Here is a 21,354-nt window from a genome sequence, read left to right on the forward strand (position 1 = left end):
CCTCAACTCCCCATATTTTCCCTGAAATGATGCATCCAGGGCCCAGTTGCTCTCTCTCTCTCTCTCTCTCTCTCTCTCTCTCTTCCCCTCCCCTCCCAGCTGTACTTCCTCAGAGAGGGTTCTGTACTTAAAAGTCTCTCCCCCTGTGCCTGTAAGATAACTGACAGTGGCTTCTAAGGCCACATACTTCCATGTTCAAATTCAGCAGAGAAGAGGCACGTCTGCTTCCTGGTAGATCTCACTGTCCCTGGCTTGCTTGACTTTTGTCACACACCATCCTTGAATCAATGCTTGTGGCTGGGGGATGGGATGGGTTCACTGGAGGAACTCCCTGAATTTCCAGTCATGAGGTTTAGGTGAGACTGACCCTCATCTTCAAGTTCAGGTATGAGCCCTAATTGACCTAGGGTAATAGACGCTCTGCAGGCCTTTTCTTTCATGAAGCTTTTCCTTTACTCCCCTAGCTGGAAGGCAAATTCTTTCTCATTTGAACTTGGAAAGCTTTTCATCAGCACTTCCTTTGTTGCCATTACCACCGTCTACCTTGCATTAAAGATCGCTGTCTTATCTCTGCATCCTGAACATAGATCATTATGCACATCACATCCACAATCTCTGGTGAGAAATGGCTCGGTCCACAGTCCTTGGCTAAGCAGCCACCTCTGGATTACTTCATGTGATCATATCCATCCTGTCTCCCTGCCGGCCATGCTGATTACACCTGACCCAAAGGCAGGCAATGGTAGGCTGGCCAGCAGCTTCTGGAGTGTCTGAAATGAACAGTTCTACCCAGAGACCTCAGTGACTAGCTTTGAAGACCATGAGTGAGCTGCCACAATGACAAGGCAGAAGTCACAAGATAAGGCAATGACACAGAGGGTAGAGAATAAATACTCTCATCTTCTGGGGTAGGGAAGCTGAGACTCAAAGATGCCAAGTAACCTGCCTAACAGGTAGCCTAATCCTAAATCCTACTCTCCCAACCAGCACACCATACTCTCAAGACGCTCCCAAAAGCATCTACGTTACATTCAGTGCAGATAAATCCTTATTATACAAGCTAATGGAGGGAACTGTTTGTAGGGAATGAACAAAAAGATCCTTGGTCATTCACTGGTGGTGGCTCCTTTCTGTGGGATGGGTCTGGCCACCTAGGCCTCTCTTCCTACCCCTGAGTCTTTTGGTCTCTCCTTTCAAGGTTGTCCAAGAACATTTCCCCCACATTATACCCTGATCCAAAATGGTTTTCATCTACTCTCAGCCAAGAGAGGTCTCATTGACCCTAACTATGATGAGCAGAATGCAGAGCCCTGGAAGAAGGCCACTGTAGTAGATTCCTGTGGGGGAGGCCACCCAGCCCACAACAACTCCCAACTCTCAGAAGTTTCCTCCACTCCTACCCAAGAATGGGTGCCAGCCAGCACCGTGCTAGGTACCTCCATTTCCATTGACTTGTCTTACTTTCACAACAACCTTGAGACTTACAACTGAGATTAAGTCAGCCATACAAGGCCACAGTTCTCTAACATGCTATCATCATAATTTTGATGGACTCAGGTCTGGCTGAGTCCAAAGCTCTTGTTCTTTCAACTGTTCAATGCTGCCTTCAAAATGGAAAGGCAAATGAGACTATTGCATTTGACTTAGGATAAGTCAACATAACTAAGGTTTTGGGTTCATTTTCTTTTTATTGGCATCAATAGTACTCAGACTGTTATCTTTAGCCTTTATTTGGTCAGTGACACATCTGTAAAACACCAAACAAACTCTCAACTTGCTTAACAAGCTAGTATTGTGAGTCTGGGGAGTCTGTGCACATGGTCACGTCCAACCACGGGATCAGTGTTGAAACAAGTGACTGTCCCAGGGGTGCTCAGTCAGATGGCTCAGGATTCTCTTGCAGTGAGGATATTACTGATGAGAAATTTTTAAAGGCCTGAGGGAAAACCCTCCCTCAATTATGGAACACTTCCAGTATATCTGAGTGGAGCTGGAAATGTGTATGTAATATCCTGATGGGAGTCTTTTCTGCAAGTCCGAAGTTGTTTAGGCAAGTTGGTCCAGAAACACTCCCCAAATGTAGCTGAACTCCAAAAATTAAATGGCTCACGTTCTATGTTCAAATCACTGTTTCTCTGCAAGCTTCGATTACTCCAGTCTATTCAAATAACACCACACTGAGTTGAAAGAAGGAAATATTTTATCTATTTCATTTCTAAAGTCAATAAATCTATTCTGAGGGCCAGCATGCGCAGGTGCTAAAGATTCAGTGGTGGATAATCACCATCTCTTCCATTAAGGCGCTTCAGTTTTTAACTCATAAGGTGCTTCTGGACTTCCATGATAGTACCAATGAGAGCTTCTGTCGGTGCATTACAGTTCATTTGAGTGTCATCATCATCCTGGGGGAGGCAGGGCAGCTTTTACAATCTCCATATTACAAATAAGGAGCCTGAGATGAGAAAAGGTATTATGTGTTTTCTCCCAAGGCCCACAACTTGTAGATAATAGACTTGAGATTCAAGCTCACTTAAACAGGGAGTCCCATTTATGGAATCAAGAGTGCTCTCCGATTATATTTGAGACTTGATATTTCTCGAGGATGCACAGATTTCTGTTTGTGGTACTCCAGAGTAAGGGTTAGCATATTATGGGCTGTCAGCCATATATGCTGCCACCTGTTTTATAAAGAAAATTTTAGGGGAACCTGGGTGGCTCAGTTGGTTGAGCCTCCAACTCTTGATTTCGGCTCAGGTCATGATCCCACAGTTCATAGGATGGACCCCTGCGTGGGGCTCCCGATGACAGCAGGGAGCCTGCTTGGGATTCTCTCTCTGCCCTCTCCTACTTGTGCATGCACACACCTATGCACGTGTGCACTCTCTCTCTCAAAATAAATAAACTTTTAAAATATATATGTGTGTGTGCGTGTGTGCGTGTGTGCGTGTGTGTGTGTGTATAATTGTATTGGGACACAGCCACACTCATTCACTTGCAAATTAACTATGATTGCTTTCATGCTACGACAGCAGAGCTGAGTGGCCGCAATGGAGATGAAGACTGTGCGGCCCAAAAAGGCCTAAAACGCTATTTCTGGCCATTTATAGAAGATGTCTGCTGACCATTGGCCCATAATATAAATTTAACTGGTCTTCCCCTTGATCACTGTCTTTGGCTAGGGTCATGGGTCAGCCTGAGACCAGGATCAGGGTTCAACCTGAGGCTTCTTGAAGATTGTAGTTCCACAAATTCTACCTTTTATAGGGCTTTTCTCCTTCTGCTTGGCCTCAGATGTTGCCATGTGTCTCCACCTCTTCCGGTATGACTTAGAACCCCAGAAGAGCATATGACTTCATATCCAAAGGAGGAAAGAATGTGCATAAACAAGGACTTGATTTGCCGGAAAACTGCCCTCATTAACTCTATTCTATAGCCACAGCACATTCCATTCACCATATGTAACATGCAACTCAAGAGGAGGCTACCCAAGAATGCACTTGGGTTCAAAAGTCAAAATAACTCTCTAAGACCAATCCTGTGCTTACCCAACTGTGCCTGAATTCAAAACAAGTTCGCCTTCCTTCTCAATTCCAGGGGAAGACCAAGAAAATTTGCATATTTGAATGGTCAGGGCTTCTAGTCACCCAGTTCATGCTTCTCTGCCCAACATGCCCTTTGTGATGCCTTCACAGTAATTTCAGTCCAGTGAGAGTCGCTACACTAGACACCCTCGGCTCTCATGAATTCAATAAATAGGACCCAAGTTCTGTCTTTGATGCTAGGCAAACCTAGTATGGTTTGGGGGAGGAGATGGGAGGCATTTAATTCAATTTGTCGATTAAATTCACATTGACAAAGACCTCAAACTCAGATTTTTCGCATCATCTACAGAAGAATTTAACCAGGGCCACTGTATTATGCTGAAGGACTGCACTTGATACTGGGTCATGTCACTTAGAACCTCCTTTGAATTAATACTGCTTTTGGGGCACCTGGGTGGCTCAGTCAGTTGAGCATCTGACTTCAGCTCAGGTCGTGATCTCACAGTTCATAGGTTCCAGCCCCACATCGGGCTCTGTGCTGACAGCTCGGAGCCTGGAACCTGCTTTGGATTCTGTGTCTCCCTCTTTCTCTGCTCCTCCCCCCTTCATGCTCTGTCTCTCTCTGTCTCTCAAAAATAAATTAAAAAGTTAAAAACATTTAATATTGCTTTAGAACTTCATTATGACTTGTAAATAACATTATAAAACTACATTGGGGGGGATAAAAATAGTCATTTGTTAAATCCAAACATTTTAAATATACCACATTTGTATCACACTGATTCAGGCATTCTTCATATTTCCATTTGGGGGAGATACTCCCCCCCCCAAAAAAAAGAATTCTGAACTTCTTTTGACTTCCAGAGGTCCCGATGCCTCAATCAAAATAATCTAATCAATTAATCTAATTAATCTAATCAAATCAATCTCAATCTAATCAAATTAACCAGTGCCTGAAAGTGGGCACTGGTCTTTCCAAACAACATTCCCGAGCTTGGACATAGTTGAGTATGTTTTACATCCTACTATCTTATCCCACATTATTTGTACATCTCAGGATCCATGTAGGCCAATGAGAAGGAACTCCTATAATTATCCCCTCTTCTGCACACCGCCCCCCCATGCAAAAGGGGAGAAAGATTAATCCAGAGAAGACCTTATTTTAAAATCTTAGACATGGGGGATGCCTGGCTGGCTAGTTGGTGCAACACGTGACTCTTGATCTCAGAGTTGTGAGTTTGAGCCCCACAGTGGGTGTAGAGATTACTTAAAAATGAAATCTAAAACAAAAAAATCTTAGACATGGAACAATCTCAGAATTGTTTACTACATCAGTGGAATCAAAATGCAAGCTCCCCCACACACAGCTGTAACCCAGTATTGCGCACATTTAAATGTCATTAGAAGAACAGCAACCAGCTGAATTGTCTGCCAATCACCTATTTAACTTGGTCCAGTGCTGCCTACAAAGCTGAAGTTACCATATATGTGTATGTTTACACATATACCTACGTGCACATATAATGTATATAGCTACTCACACACGTATATAATGAATTGAATTAATACTAATTTCTGAAATTTTGCTTCCACTTTCAGGTGATAGAGATGAAAGTTACTGCATCTTTACTTGATCTGGTAAGACCCAGAGTCTAAAGGGATTGGATTGTTTGTTCATTTGATAAACTTTTACTACCTCGCTGGCTCAGTTGGAAGAGCATGTGGCTCTTGATCTCAGCATTGTGAGAGTTCAGGGTTGTGGCTCTTGATCTCAGGTTTTGTAGAGATTACTTAAATAAATAAAAACGTTTCCAAAAAATAAGTAGATAAATAAACCTTTATTAGTATGTGTAGACACCCCGCTCTTTTGAGCAGTGAACAACCTGCTCAGCTATACATGGCAACCTTGAATGCAGGAAACTCAAAGATGAATGAGACATGATCTCTGCCCTTGAGGAGCTCATCTGGTCAGGGAAAGAAATATGGAAACAAGTATGATATCATATAAGTGACATAATAAAGTGAGTGTAAAAATATTATGGCAGGGAGCAGCGAGAGAGAGAAGTGAGCAAGGATAATGAGGCATGAAAATATGGGGCCAATTTAGAGGAGACCGAATATGCTCGGGCCGAAGGGGGAAGGAGCTATGTGCTCTGCACCAGTGGTTCCCAAGCCTGGAAGGCCATCTGAATTCCTTGAGGAACACTTTATTATTCAGCCATTAAAAAATGAGGAAATCTTACAACTTGCAACAACCTGGGCATTATGCTAAGTGAAATAAGTCAGACAAAGAAAAACAAATACTGTATCATCTTACTTATGTGTGGAACCAAAAGAAAAGAAAAAACTAAACTAATAGAAAAAGAAATTAGATTTGAGGTTACAGAGGGGCTCAGGGAAACAGGAGGAAGGTAGTTATAAGATGAATAAGCATCAGGGATGTAATGTACAACAGGATGACTATAGTTAACACTGATATATGCTATATAAGAAAGTTAGGAGAGCAAATTCTAAGAGTTCTCATCACAAGGGAGAATATATATGTGTTTGTATCTATGTGAGACAAAGGCTGTTAACTAAACTTACTGTGGGAATCATTTCACAGTATACATGAATCAGATCATTACGCTGTATATCTTAAACTTATACAGCGCTATATGTCAATTGTATCTCAATAAAACCGGGTGAAAAAAAATAATGATTTAAAACTAAAAATGAGGGGTGTCTGGCTGGCTCCATAGGTAGAGCATTCGACTCTTGATCTCAGAGTCCTGAGTTCAAGCCCCACATTGGGCATAGAGATTACATTTAAAAAAAAAAAACTAAAATTGGGGTACCTGGGTAGCTCAGTCGGTTGAGCGTCCAATACTTGATTTTGGTTCAAGTCATGATCTTACAGTTCATAGAATCAAGCCTCGCAACGGGATCTGAGCTGACAGCACAGGGCCTGCTTGGGATTCCCTCCCTCTCTCTCTCTCTCTCTCTCTCTCTTTCTCTCTGCCCCTCCCCCACTCATTCCCTCTCTCTCTCTCTCTCTCTTTCAAAATAATAAACACTTTAAGAAAAACTAAACTAAAAATGAAAAAAGAGAAAGGAAATTACAGACCCTCCCTGCTCACCCGTCCAGGTGGAGCCTAAGCCTCTGCCTCACACCAAGCTCCCCCAGGTGATTCTAGTGCTTTGCTGGTTAGGAACCACACGTGTGAATCAAGTCCCCACCCAGTACCCAGTTACTCATGGTGAAATAGTAGTGTTCAGAACTTTCTCCTTACAACAAAAGGGAAACGAAAGTTCTGTGGTCACTAGAACTAACTGCCCAGGTGAAATTTCAGTTCTGCTTTAGAAAGAGTAAAGCACCTGAGGCCTGAGGTGACCCATCCATCCACTGGGCTAGCTACATGGCACGTGTAAGAACTTTCCATCCACTGATGCGGCAGCTGCAGGGATGCAGGGAGAGAGAAGGGGCAGCCCAGCCAAGAAAGTGGCCTTATGGGCAGGAATCCTGATGAGGAACGTGTTCTATTGTCTGTGAACCTGACCATGATAGCACCCCACCAAAGGATTCTTCCTTCCTGACTTCCTTGGTTCTGGCCTTAGTTACAGCCTGTGTGTTTGGGCAATTCAGTGCTAGCTACCCCCTTGGAAGACGGAGCATGTTCCTAGGACACCAGTAAGGCAGGCACACACACACACACACACACACACACACACACACACACACACGCAAACACACACACAAAATAAAGGGGGGGAATTTTTTTAAGTTTATTTATTTCTTTTGACAGAGAGAGCATGAGTGGGGGAGAGGCAGAGAGAGAGAGAATCCCAGAGCCTGATGCAGGGCTTAAGCTCACAAATCATGAGATCGTGACCTAAGCCAAAATCAAGAATTGGATACTTAACTAACTGAGCCACCCAGGTGCCCCTAAAAGTTTATTTTTTTAAAAAAAAGCTCTGATGCCATCATAGGAAAAAATAATATTTTCCCGTAGGTTTATTTATTGTATATTGTCCTTAGTTCAAATTATTTGTGGGAGTTGAGGTGCACCACAATTTTGTTGCCTTTTTTTTTTTTTAATTTTAGGTTCACGGCACAATTGAATGGAAAGTACAGAGTTCCCATATACACCTGTCCTCACACAAACCTCACTCCCCTGCTATTAACATCTCCCACCAGATGGTACATGTGTTACAATCCATGAACCCACACTGACACATCATCACCCAAAGTCCACACTTTATGGACAGATACATAATGACAGGTGTCCCCATTGTAGTATCGTACAGAATAGCTGCACTACTTTAAAAATCTGTGTTTCCCTCTCTCTGCCTCACTCTGTCTCTCTCTCAAAAATAATAAACATTAAAAAAAAGTTAATAAAAAAATCCTCTGTGCTCTGCCTATTCAACTCCCTCCCCACGAGTCCGTAGCGACCATTAATGTTTTGACTATCTCCGTAGCTTTTGCCTTTTCCAGAATGCCATGTAGTTGGAATCATATAGTATGTAGCCTTTTTCAATATGCCATTTAAGTTTCCTCCATGTCTTTTCACGGCTTGAGAGCTCATTTCTTTTTAGCAGTAGCAATATCCCATTGTCTAGATGTACCATCGTTTATTTACCCATTCACCTACTGAAGGACACCTTGGTTGCTTCCAAGTTCTGACAGTTACGAAAAAGCCGTGCAGGTTTTATGCGGACACACGTCTTCAATTCATTTGGGCAAATACTACAGAGCATGACTGCTGGGTCATATAGTAAAAGTATGTTTGCTGTCTTTCAAAGTATGCAAACTGTCTTTCAAAGTGGCTGTACCATTTTGCATTCACACTGGCAATGAATGGGCGTCCCTGCTGCTTCACATCCTCACCGTTTGGCCATTCTATTATGTGTGTGGTAGTACCTCGTTGTTATTTTAAATTGCAGTTCCCTAATGCCATATGTTGTTAAGCATCTTTTCATGTGCTTACTCGCCATCTGTGTCTCTTCTTTCGTGAGGTTCCTCCTTAGATTATCAATCTTACATCTTTCTTCTTTTCTGGGGTGCCTGGGTGGCTCAGTCAGTTGGGCGTCTGACTTTGGCTCAGGTCATGATCTTGCGGTCTGTGAGTTTGAGCCCCACGTTGGGCTCTGTGCTGACAGCTTGGAGCCTGCTTTGGATTCTGTGTCTCCCTGTCTCTCTGCCCCTCCCCTGCTCATGCTCTGTCTCTCTCTGTCTCAAAAATAAATAAATAGGAACATCTTTCTTCTTTTCTTGTTTTAAATTTTTTAAAAAATATTTATTTATTTTGGGGGGAGGAGTGGGGTGGGCAGAGGGAGAGGGAGACACAGACTCTGAAGCAGGCTCCAGGCTCTGAGCTGTCAGGATAGAGCCCAATGAGGGGCTCGAACCCATGAACTGCAAGATCGTGACCTGAACCGAAGTCAGACGCTTAACTGACTGAGGTACCCAGGCGCCCCTCTTCTTTCCTAATATATGCATTCAATGCATATAAATTTCCCTCTAAACCTTGCTTTCACTGCATCCCACAAATTTTGATAAGTTGTGATTTCATTTTCATTGAGTTCAAAATATTTTTTAATTTCTCTTAAGATTTCTTCTTTGACTATGTGTAATTTAAGAATGTGGTGTAGCCTAAATGTAGCTTTGCCAAGGTGTGTTTTATGGCCCAGAATGTAGTCTATTTTGGTGAATGTTCCACATGATCTTGAGAAAGAACATGTAATCTGTTGTTGGATGAAGCAGTGTATAGATGTCAGTTATATCCAGTTGATTGATGGTTTTGTTGAGTTCACCCCTGTCCTCACTGAATTTCTGTTTGTTGGTTCTGTACGTTACTGATAAAGGGTTGTTAAAGTGTCCAACTATAATAATAAACCCAGGATTCTATTTCTCCTTGCAGTTCTGTCCGTTTTTGCCTCACATATTTTGCTACTCTGTCGTTAGGTGCATACACATCAAGGATCACGTGTCTTTTTAGAGTATTGGCCCCTTTAACATTATGTAATCCCTGGGTCTAAAATCTGATCTGTCTGAAATTAATATAGCTACTCCCACTTTCTCTTGATTCATATTAGCATGATATATCTTTCTCCATCCCTTTGCTTTTAATCTATATGCATCTTTATACTTAAAATGGAGGGCGCCTGGGTGGCTCAGTCAGTTGAGCAACCGACTTGGGCTCAGGTCATGATCTGGCGGTTCGTGGGTTCGAGCCCCGCGTCAGGCTCTGTGCTGACAGCCCAGAGCCTGGAGCCTGCTTTGGATTCTGTGTCTCCCTCTCTCTCTGTCCCCCCCCCCCCCCCCCGCTCACACTCTGTCTCTCTCTCCTTCAAAAATAAATACACGTTAAAAAAAAAAAAGCATCTGACTCTTGATTTTGGTTCCGGTTAGTGAGATTGAGCTCCATGTCAGGCTCTGCACTAACAGCGAAGAGCCTGCTTGGGGTTCTCTCTCCCTTCCTCTCTCTCTGCCCCTCCCCAGTGTGCTCATGCTCTCCCTCTCTCTTTCTCAAAATAAAAAAATAAACTTAAAAAAATTTAAATGGGTTTCTTATAGACAAAATGGTCTTATCTTCTGATCCACTCTGACCAGCTCTATGTTTTAATTGGTGTATTTGGACCATTGATGTTTAAGGTGATTACTGGTATATTTGGATTAACACTTACCATATCCATCACCTTTGTCTATTTATTACTCGTGTTCTTATTCCTGTTTTTACTTTCATACTTCTTCTGCCTTCTGTGGTTTTAACAGAACATTTTACTATTCCATTTTCTCTCCTTTCTTAGCATATCCGTTATACTTTTTAAAAACTTTTTGTCGCAGTTTTCCTAGAGTTTGCAATGTTACATTTACAACTAACTTTCCAAAAGCCCCATACTCCTTCAGAAGTAGTGCAAGTACCTTATCATAACCAAATATTCCTAATTCCTCCCTCCAATCTCTTATATCATTGCTGTCATTCATTTCACTTACACATAAGCACGTGCAAGCATACATACGTACATGAGCATACATAATCAAATATGTTGCTATTATTTTGAACCAACGATTCCCTATTACATCAGTTAAGAATAAGAAAAAATAAAAGTGTTTGTTTGACCTTTGCTTATTCTCCAATGCTTTCCCTTTCTTTGTATAGATTGAGATTCGGACCTACATCGCTTTCCTTCTCTCTGAAGAACTTCTCTTAACATTTCTCGCAAGGCAGGTCTACTAGCAACAAGTCCTCTCAACTTCTGTTTGTGTGAGAAAGTCGTGCTTTCTCCTTCACTTTTGAAGGGCAATTTGGGGGGGTACAGAATGCTAGATTGGTGGGGGGGTTTTCTCTGAGCACTCTAAATACTTCACTCTTCTTGCTTACATGGCTTCAGAGAAGTTGGATGTAATGTTCATCTTTGCCCTTCTTTATTTTCTTAAAGTTTATTTATTTATTTTGAGAGGTGGGGGGAGGCAGAGAGAGGGAGAGACGGAATCCCAAGCAGGCTCCGTGCTCTCGGCGCAGAGGGCCAGGCAGGGCTCTAACTTGCAAACTGTGAGATCATGACCTGAACAGAGATCAAGAGTCGGATGCTTAACCAACTGAGCTGCCCAGGTGCCTCGCTCCTCTTTAGATAACGGTTTTGGTTTTTTTGTTTGTTTGTTTGTTTGTTTGTTTTCTTTCTGGCTTCTTTCAAGATTTTTTCTTTATCTGCAATTTTCTGATGTTTCAATATGATACTTCACACATAGTTTTTTTGGTCATTTATCCTGGTTGGTGTTCTCTGGCTTCTTGTGGGCTGGGGTCTGACATGAACTTAGGGAAATTTCTCAATCGTTGTTGCTTTAAATATTGCTTCTGTTCCTTTTTCCCTGCTCCTTCTAATATTCCCATTACATGTATGCCAAACCTTTTGTAATCGTCCCACGGTTCTTGGATATTCTATTCTGTTGCTTTTTTCGGTCTTTTGTTCTCTCTGCCTTTCAGTTTTGGAAGTTTCTATCGTCATATCCTCAGGCTCGGAGATTCTTTCCTCAGCCGCGTCCTGTCTACTCATGAGCCCACGAGAGACATTCTTCATTTTGGTCCCAGTGTTTTCTTTATTGCTAGCAGTTCATTTCATTCTTTGTAGAATTTTTATTTCTGTTTACATTATCTGTCTGTTCTTGCATGTGGGACGCCTTTGCCATTAAAGCCCTTGGCATATTAATCATAGCTTTTAAAAATTCCTGCTCTGATAATTCCAACATTCCTACCATATCTGCCTCTGGTTCTGATGCTGGTTCAGTTCTCTTCAAACCGTGTTTTTTGCCCATTAGTATGCTTGTTGTTGTTGAAGGATGGACATGATGCGCTGGGTAAAAGGAATTACAATGAGCAGGCCCTTAGTGACGAGGCGGTAAGGTGTAGGTGGAGGGGACATATTCTAGAACCCTCCAGTGAGGTCTCTGTCCTTTGGTGAGCCTGTGCCCCTGGACTGTGAACTTCACCGGCGCTTCTCAGTTCCTTTCCCCATCCTTCCTCCCGGAAGAGACGGAGTTATGTATTGCTCTTGCCCCAGGCATGTTAAGGCTCTGCTAAAACCCCCAATAGGTTAAGCTCTGGCAAAAGTTTCTCCTGAGGGCAGGCCCTGTTAAGAACAACAGAATGCTCTGACAGATTTCAAAATGGCTCCTTTTTCCCTCCACCTGCCAGAAGTATGAGTACTTTTCTCCAGTATTTACTGTGAGGACCTGATAGAACTCCTGAAGGTAAAACTCACCAAAATAGCCTCCCCCGCCACCGCCCCCCCCCCCCCCCATGAATGAGTCCCCCTGGAGTTTTTTAACTCTCAGAGTTGACCACACTGAGCAATTTGCCCATTACAGTTCAGGTTTTTCTACCCTGGCCCTGCTTCCCATGGCAAGTTCTGCCCCTGGAAGTTGTGATTCTCTGTGTGCAACTGTCTTTCCAATTTGGGGAACAGCAGTTTGCTCTGTGACCTCATTTCTTTGACCGATCTAAGAAAAGTTGTGGATTTTTCAGTGCGTTCAGCATTTTCCTTGTTAGGACAGAATGGCAATGTCTAAGTTCCCTACATGCGGAACCAGAAACCGGAAGTCCCCACAACATGTTTTTCAATACTAGGGTTCGCTGAAAGGTTCTACTCTGCTCTAGAAGAACTGAATTTCAGTTACCAGTTGTCAAGCACCGTCTAGGAACCAGATGTCTGGCAAACACTCTCACTAAATCTTGTTGTGAGGCCCACTTTACAGATGAGGAAGCGGATACTGAAAAAATTATAATCGCTTGACAAGATTGCATAAGAAAGTGGGAGAGCTAAGATGAAAAAGCAGCTCTTCTAACTCCAAGGCCAGGGACTTGACTTTAGAAAATGAAAAGTCTAGGGATGCCTGTCTGGCTTAGTCGGTTAAATGTCCGACTTCGGCTCAGGTCGTGATCTCCCAGTTGGTGAGTTCAAGCCCCACATCGGGTTGTCCGCTGTCAGCAAAGAACCTGCTGCGGATCTTCTGTCCCCTTTCTCTCTGTGCCCCTCCCCCACTTGGGCACTCTCTTTCTCTCCCCTCTCTGTCTCTCAAAAATAAACATTAAAAATTTAAAAACAAACAAACAAAATGAAAAGCCTCAAGTGGTTTCTGGCTTCTCTTCCTCCTCTCTCTGGGACCTTCACTCGGGTTGGGTTGGCTTGGAGGTGGGGGGGTTGGGAAAGCTAAGGTCCACCCACTGAGTCAATGTGACAGCAGAGGCTCCAGCAACTATACGGGAAATACAATTCGGGTTTATTCTGACCTCCCAAAATATACTGCCTTAATTAGCAGACAGCTAACTGTCACCGTCCAGTCTCAGCGAGCAGCTCTTCCATTTTATTTTTTGCTGTACAGACCGGAGGTCCTTAACCAGGGTCTACAGATTCCGCAAGGGTCCTCGGGGGGCTTCAAGAGGTTTGTGAAGCTCTTGAAACCGTGTTCCATTTTGTAAGCGTGAGAAAATGCGAATCCTTCCGAGGAGAGGGTTTTTTCTTTTTCATTAAATTCTCAAAAGAGTCCTCTAATGCAAACGAGGTTTAAAAATAATCAATATAGGCTTTGTCCAAGAAGAATTTGTTTTTAAATTTTCTAACTGCAGCCGAGGGAGAGGACCAGATACAAGTAAGGAATGCAGGAATTCATATCAGGAAATAATAATCACACTAATACTTCAGTAATTACTTTTTTCCTCTGTGCTGATAGAGACATAGATCTGGCTTTGGTGAAACCAGAAAAAAGAAACCCCAACAATTTGTGCTGAGACCAAGAGGATGCATCTGTTTCCTGAATCAACCAGATCAAATGAGCAGTGCATCAAACGCTGCCTGTGCTGAGACTTTATTTTCTTCCAAAGAAAGATGAAGCAGTCACACTCAAAGGGGGCGGGGAGGGGGGACTATGCCCAAGCCAAAGGAAAAATATAGTCTCTTCTTTGGGGTAATGCCAACGGATTTCTTGATATGGTGCCTTCTCCAAGCTAAATTTCACTCCTCACAGGGATCATTTCTAAAATGCTTGTAAAGTAACTCTACTCTCTGAAATCTTTATACGTTGGAGGCTTTGGCTCAGCCGGCCTGATTTATTTCAGCCAGTGCCACATTGTGTGTTTGCCACCCACTCCTGTATCTCCCCCGTCTTCCTCATGCTCTTCATGATCCAGGCATGCTTAATTCTTTCCTGTGCTCTCAACTGCCTCTGCACCTTTGATTTGCTCTTCCCTCACATTTGCTGTTCCCTCTGCTTGAAATGTACGTCACTCCCTTGAGCCTCTGACTATTTCCTCCTCAACCCAAGGCACATCTCTTCTAGGGAGCTTTCCTCAATCCCTTAGGACGAATTGTCTGCCTGTGAATATCTTCACAGTTCCTGTGCTTACCCTATACCAGCACCCAGTGCACCACTCCCTTCTAAGCTCCTTGACGGCAGGAGCCACATCCTTCACCTGGGACCTTGAAGTGTGCTTGACATCTAGTAAGCTTTTACTGAACATGTGTGAAATGAATGAGTAATTTCCCACCAGTGCCTAAATAAGGGGCATTAAATAATAGACCCTTGTGCAAATATTCTGCTGTTGAAAGTAATAGAAATGCTCTTTTTTTTTTTTCCTTTTTCCTCTTAGACCCTGGGGGTTTTACAAATACTGACCTTTCAATATCAAAAAAGCTCGATTTGGGGCACCTGGGTGGCTCAGTCGGTTAAACATCCAGCTTCGGCTCCGTCCACGATCTCATGGTTCATGAGCTCAAGCCTCACATTGGGCTCTCTCTGCACTGACATTGCAGAGCCTGCTTAGGATTCTCTTTCTCCTTCTCTCCCTCTGCCCCTCTCCCACTCTCTCTGTCTCTCAAAATAAATGAACTTTAAAAAAAAACTCAAAAAAAATTTTTTAATCTCAATTTAACACCCCCACCTATATCAAAGGCGCTGTAAGCGAAAAAAAATGATTAAATAATCTTATTTATTACAAGAAAATGGATTATGTAATACATTAAAACAAAAGAAAAGGTTTGGATTTTAGTCTCGAAAATATGTTTTCTTTTTTCTGAGGACATTACTGTGACTTTCAAGGTAAAGGGCCATCGCTGACCATTTCTTTGAATCTGCTGCATGTGACAAACTCCTTTAAGTATCTGGTTTTCCAAGAGGCTGAATCATGGCCACTTATTTAGGCATAAGGATGTGCAGTTCTAAGTTTGAGAAATGCGGTTGCAAAACAGAGAGAACTATATAAAGCCTTTAACTTCCTTCCTCTAAGAAAGATAATGTGCGGAGAGCAGAAAGGAAAACGAACCAGAGATCAGGGACTCCAGTAATTACATCTGATTGGGAAGACCCAAGCCTGGTCTCTGATTGCTTAATGTGCTTAAGGCAGATGAAATTAATTGAATCGCAACAAAAAGAAAGACTCTAATCCCAGAAACGGGATTTGAAAGAAATCCAAATTCTTAAAAGGAGAGACGAGCTGCTCTCTTTCCTGAGGGCAGGTAGATGCATAAAATGACCAGCTAATGCTAGAATTCTGATTCTCTTTTTCATGTTGAAATGGTATAAGATCATATGTTTTTAGATTTAGATGAGACTCTGAAGATCAATTACTCCAGCGCTCGCTCGTACCCATCCTGATTGGACTCAGAACGCTCTGTCATATCCCTGCAGAGCACAAGGGGGGTCCAACCTAAAGTAGTCTTCTTCAGAAGGATGTCTTCCGTCCTCTGAATATTTGCCTTAAGCATCATCTGGTCTAAACACCTTCATTTCTTTCACAAGGAAGATGATGTCTAAATACAGGCTCCCCACAGATATGCCCATCGCCTTGTGATCAACAAAGTGTGTTCTCATCAGAGTAGCTAATTCAATAAAGAATAACCCAACAGCTCTCCAAGGTCATCCAGCTTGCTAATGGTGGAAGCTGGACCAGAACTCTTTTTTTCTTTTTAGCATTCCTTTATTTTTTTAATTTTTTAATTTTTTTTCAACATAATACTTAATTTTATTTTTTAATTTACATCTAAATTAGCATATAGTGCAACAATGATTTCAGGAGTAGATTCCTTAGTGCCCCTGACCCATTTAGCCCATCCCCCCTCCCAAAACCCCTCTAGTAACCTTCTGTTTGTTCTCCATATTTAAGAGTCTCTTCTGTTTTGTCCCCCTCCCTGTTTTTATATTATTTTTGTTTCCCTTCCCTTCTGTTCATCTGTTTTGTCTCTTAAAGTCCTCATATGAGTGAAGTAATATGATTTTTGTCTTTCTCTGACTAATTTCACTTAGCATAATACCCTCCAGTTCCATCCTCGTAGTTGCAAATGGCAAGATTTCATCCTTTTGATTGCCAAGTATATATATCCCACATCTTCTTTATCCATTCATCCATCGATGGACACCTGGGCTCTTTCCATACTTTGGCTATTGTTGATAGAGCTGCTATAGACATGGGGGTGCATGTGTCCCTTCGAAAGAGCACACCTGTATCCCTTAGATAAATGCCTAGTAGTGCAAGTGCTGGGTTGTAGGATAGTTCTATTTTTAATTTTTTGAGGAGCCTCCATACTGTTTTCCAGAGTGGCTGCACCAGTTTGCATTCCCACCAGCAGTGCAAAAAAGGTCCTCTTCCTCCGCATCCTCGCCAACATCTGTTGTTGCCTGGATCAGAACTCTTGGTGTGATACTCTTTCCCCTTCACCACAATACTTCCTGAAAACTATCCCCAAAAGCTATGTGTACAATTCTGAGCAGGAGGGTTTGGCCACATCCAAAGATAATACGGAGGCAAGCTAACTATCCTGCTGTTTTACAGTGAATTCACAAATCCCTTCATGAGGTGGGCACATCACACACAGCCCCTATACCAGGAAACGTGAAAGAGGTATCTCAAAGCTGAGGGGAAACTGGTCACACCACGGCTAGTGGCGTTTTGTCTGGTTCCAAAGCACTTCACAGGATTCTGGGGGAGGGTGTACTGTGAGCAGCACTCCCGAACTTCAATGTGCATAGAAGCATCTGAAGATCTAGAAAATGCAGACTCTGATCCACAAAGTCTCGGGGGAGGGGGGGGTGGTCTGAGAGCACAGATTTCTAACATTCTTCAGGGTTTACCAGTGCTGCTGGGGGGGGGAGGGGGGGCGCACGCTGTGAGGGGCTAGTTGTAAGGAAGAACATCACTGTAGGAAGCAGGAGACCCGCGTCCAAATCTCAGCTGCGCGTGTGGGCCACGTGACTTGGGGCGAGTCTCCCTCAGAGTCTGCAGCCTCGCCTGAATAGCGGGAGGTACACGTCTCGATGGGTATGTACCAAGAGCCTTGGGACTGTCCTCTGCCATCCCGTTTCTGGGACCATATCCTAAGCATGTATGCATATGGATGTGTGGACACATTTTCGACCATCAAAGGTGTTTATCACGACATTTTTTGTAATAGTGAAAAACAAGAAGAAACCTAAATAGCCCAAATTAGGGAAACATTTTAGTAAGCTAGGATAGATCCATGGAATTGAATATTAAGTGTCCATTTAAAATCACATTTAGAGGGGCACCTGGGTGGCTCAGTCAGTTGAGCAGCATCCGACTCTGGCTCAGGTCATGATCTCACAGTTTGGGAGTTCGAGCCCCGCGTGGGGCTCTGTGCTGACAGCTGAAAGCCTGGAGCCTGCTTCTGATTCTGTGTCTCCCTCTCTCTCTGCCCCTTCCCTGCTCACGCTCTGCCTCTCTTTCTCTTTCTCTCTCTCTCAAAAATAAATAAACGTTAAAAAAAATTTTAAGTCACATTTAGAGAGACAATATAAGAATATAGGAAACTGTTCATGCAATGACATACTAAGGTTTTTAAGCCAAAATACAAACTTGCAGATACAGAATAATCCCTACAGTAAATATATAAAATCCCCACCCTTGCTGATTCACGGGGACATTGTGAATAAAATGAGAGGAACGGATAACTCACTATATAGCTAGGAGGTATTATGACTCTCTTCTAATGGCATTGAGAAAATCCAGGTCAGGTCTGTTCGCGTGCTTTGGCAGCCTGCCCTAATTCTGCAACATAACATTTCCTAGAAGGGCCAGCTCCCATCTGAACATTCCCTCTTAGCAGACAGAGTTCATTCTGACTATGCTCTAAAATATGAATCCAAGGAGCAGAGAATGTGTGTCTCCTATGTCTGTTGTTACTCTTGAGAAAGAGGAATGAGGGGACGATTTTTTAAGATTTTTCTGGTACCAACTAGTTAAAAGATGAGGTATGTAGGGTAGAAGGTGATTTTAGGATCAAACTTGGGTTTGCATGTCAGATTTGTCATTGATTGTGAGACCTTGAACAACTCAAACACCGATTTCTCTGAATTTCAATTTGCAAATCTACAAATTAGCTCTCGTAGGATTCATTTCATAAAATAGTTTGAGGATTAAGTGAAATAATTAATGGAAAATGCCTAGCACAGTGTCTGGTGCACAGTAGATTCTCAGTAAGTCATAGCTAATTGTGGACAACAGGCCCTAGGGTGGCCCCTATGGTCACACCTTGTCTGGTTACAGGTGAGACGTTGGACTTGCTCATAACCAGAGGAATGTGGTCAATGTGATTGGAGTTGCAATTATATAGATAAGGCTCGGGGCTGCTAGCACACTCTAGAGAGATCCACTTTCTACTGCTGGCTTGGAAGAAGCAAGCTGTCATGTCATGAGAGGGCTGTTAGAGAGGGTCATGGGGCAAAGAATTGTGAGAACTACGGGCCACCTGTGGTAGCTAAGAGTGGCCCCTGGCTTAAACCAGCAAGAACACTGAGAGCTCAGTCACAGAACCATAAGGAAATGAATTCCGCCAACAACCTGAACGATCTTGGAAACTAATTCCTCACTCCTGGAGCCTGCAGATTACAGTGCAGTACAGCGGCCACCTTGACTACTGCCTGATGACATCCTGAGCAGAGGATCCAGCTAAGCCATGCCAAACTCCAGACCAGGAGATAACAAATGTACTGTTTTGGAGCACCTGGGTGGCATAGTCGGTTAAGTGTCAGACTCTTAATCTCGGCTCGGGTCATGATCTCACAGTTTGTGAGGTCAAGCCCCCCATCAGGCTCTTGGCTGATGGCGTCGTTCTGTCTCTCCTTCTCTCTGCCCCTCCTCACTTGTTGTCTCTCTCTCTCTCTCTCTCTCTCAAAAATAAATGAACTTAAAATTAAAAAAAATTTTTTTGATGTTTATTTATTTTTGAGAGAGAGAGAGAGAGAGAGAGAGAGAGAGACAGCGTGAGTGCGGGAGGGGCAGAGAGAGAAAGGGAGACACAGAATCCAGGCTCTGAACTGTCGGCACAGAGCCCAATGCAGGGCTCAAACTCACGAGCCGCGAGACCATGACCTGAACCGAAGTCGGATGCTTAACCGACCGAGCCACCCCAGAGTCCCAATAAACTTAAAATTTTTTAATGTGAAAATTTTAGGGGTGCCTGGGTGGCTCGGTCGGTTAAGCGTCCAACTTCGGCTCAGGTCATGATCTCGCAGTCTGTGGGTTCGAGCCCCGCGTCGGGCTCTGGGCTGATGGCTCGGAGCCTGGAACCTGTTTCCGATTCTGTGTCTCCCTCTCTCTCCGCCCCTCCCCTGCTCACACTCTGTCTCTCTCTCTGTCTCAAAAATAAATAAATATTTTTAAAAAATTTTTTAAGTAAAATGTAAACATTTTTAAAAATTCAGGGCACCTGGGTGGCTCAGTTGGTTAAGCCTCCGACTTCGTCTCAGGTCATGATCTCCCAGTTTGTGAGTTCGAGCCCCGTGTCGGGCTCTGTGCTGACAGCTCAGAGCCTGGAGCCTGCTTCGGATTCTGTGTCTCCTTCTCTCTCTGCCCCTCCCCTACTTGTGCTCAGTCTCTCTCTGTCTCTCAAAAATAAATAAATTAATTTAAAAAATAAATAAATAAAATAAATAAATAAAAATTAATGTACTGTTTTAAGTCTCCAGATTTGTGGCCATTAGTTACACAGATATACAAAACCAGCACCCTCATGTAAAGTAGAGGACTGACACTTATCTTTTTGCCCATTGCAATGAACAAGCTCACCTCCAAGTCACCAATGTTTATTGAACACCCACTATTCCACTGGAGCTGAATCTTTGTATAGGGGACAGAACCTACCCTTTGTGAGCTAAAGGGTGGTAAAGGAGACAGAAAGACCAAAAAAAAAAAAAAAATGACAATAAAGGCAGTAAGTGCTACAATCAAGATGGTGAAGCTTCACAGTGGTAACATTTCACCCGGATCATGAGGGATCGGGCTGAATTAGGAATTAGCCAGGAACAGAGGGAAAGGAAAGAAAGGTGTTCCAGACCCACGGACTGACACAGCAAAAGCATGAGCACTAGGGGGTACACGTTGTACCAAGTGATTGACAAGGGAAATTTTCATCAGATAGAAGTACCCGCGGATAATATATGACGAAGGAATTATAGATGTAGAATATCACCGTTCGTGCCCCTAAACCCCTGGTGAAATAACAGATCTAGGCAAAGATCATTATCTGCTAAAAGACAAACAACCAGACATCACCTGTTCTTTTTTTATTGTGGTAAAGTCATGTAAAATAAAATTCACTTTTTTAGCTATTTTAAAGTGTTCAATTCAAGGGTGTATCGTGCATTCACAGTGCTGTGCAACCATCACTGCTGCCTGGACCTAGCGCATTTTCATCTCCCCAGAAGGAAACCCCATTCCCATTAAGCAGTCGCTCCCCATTTCCCCCTTCCTCTAGCCCACAGCAATCGCCAACCTGCTTTCTGCCCCTGCAGATTTGCCTATTCCAGATATTTCACCTAAATAGGGGAAACCACACAATCTGTGGCCTTTAGGTCTGGCTTATTCGGCTTCACATGTTTTCAAGATTCAGCCTTGCTCGACATGTGTCAGTCCTTTGTTCCTCTTTACGGCTGAATAATATTCCATTGTCTGGATATGCCACGTTTTGGTTATTCGTTTACTATCTGATGGACATTTGGGTTGTTTCCACATTTTGGTTACTGTGAATAACGCTACCATAAACATTTGTGTGCAAGCGTTTGTTTGAATGCCTGCTCTCACCTCCTTAGAGTATCTGCCCAAGAGGAGAATCACAGGGTCACATGGAAATTCTACGCGTAACCTACGGAGGAAGTGCCAGACTGTATTTCGTGGCTGCTGTGCCATATTCTACATTCCGCCAGCAATACATGAGGGTTGAAGTCTCCCCACATCCTCGTCAACACTTATTTGTTTCCTTGCCCATCACGGCAGTGTGAAGTGATATCACCAAGTGCCTTCGGGGAAAGTACACCTATGAA

At 43.2% G+C, this 21,354-nt stretch overlaps 1 long non-coding RNA gene across 1 annotated transcript in view; it reads right to left on the bottom strand.

Moving 5' to 3' along the window:
* LOC106978010 (uncharacterized) overlaps positions 1-21,354 on the bottom strand; it is a 65,797-nt gene that overhangs the window by 11,999 nt on the left and 32,444 nt on the right. The gene's annotated exons all lie outside the window — the stretch shown is intronic.

This window comes from Acinonyx jubatus, chromosome D1, assembly GCF_027475565.1.
Source record: "Acinonyx jubatus isolate Ajub_Pintada_27869175 chromosome D1, VMU_Ajub_asm_v1.0, whole genome shotgun sequence".
Taxonomy (NCBI): domain Eukaryota; kingdom Metazoa; phylum Chordata; class Mammalia; order Carnivora; family Felidae; genus Acinonyx; species Acinonyx jubatus.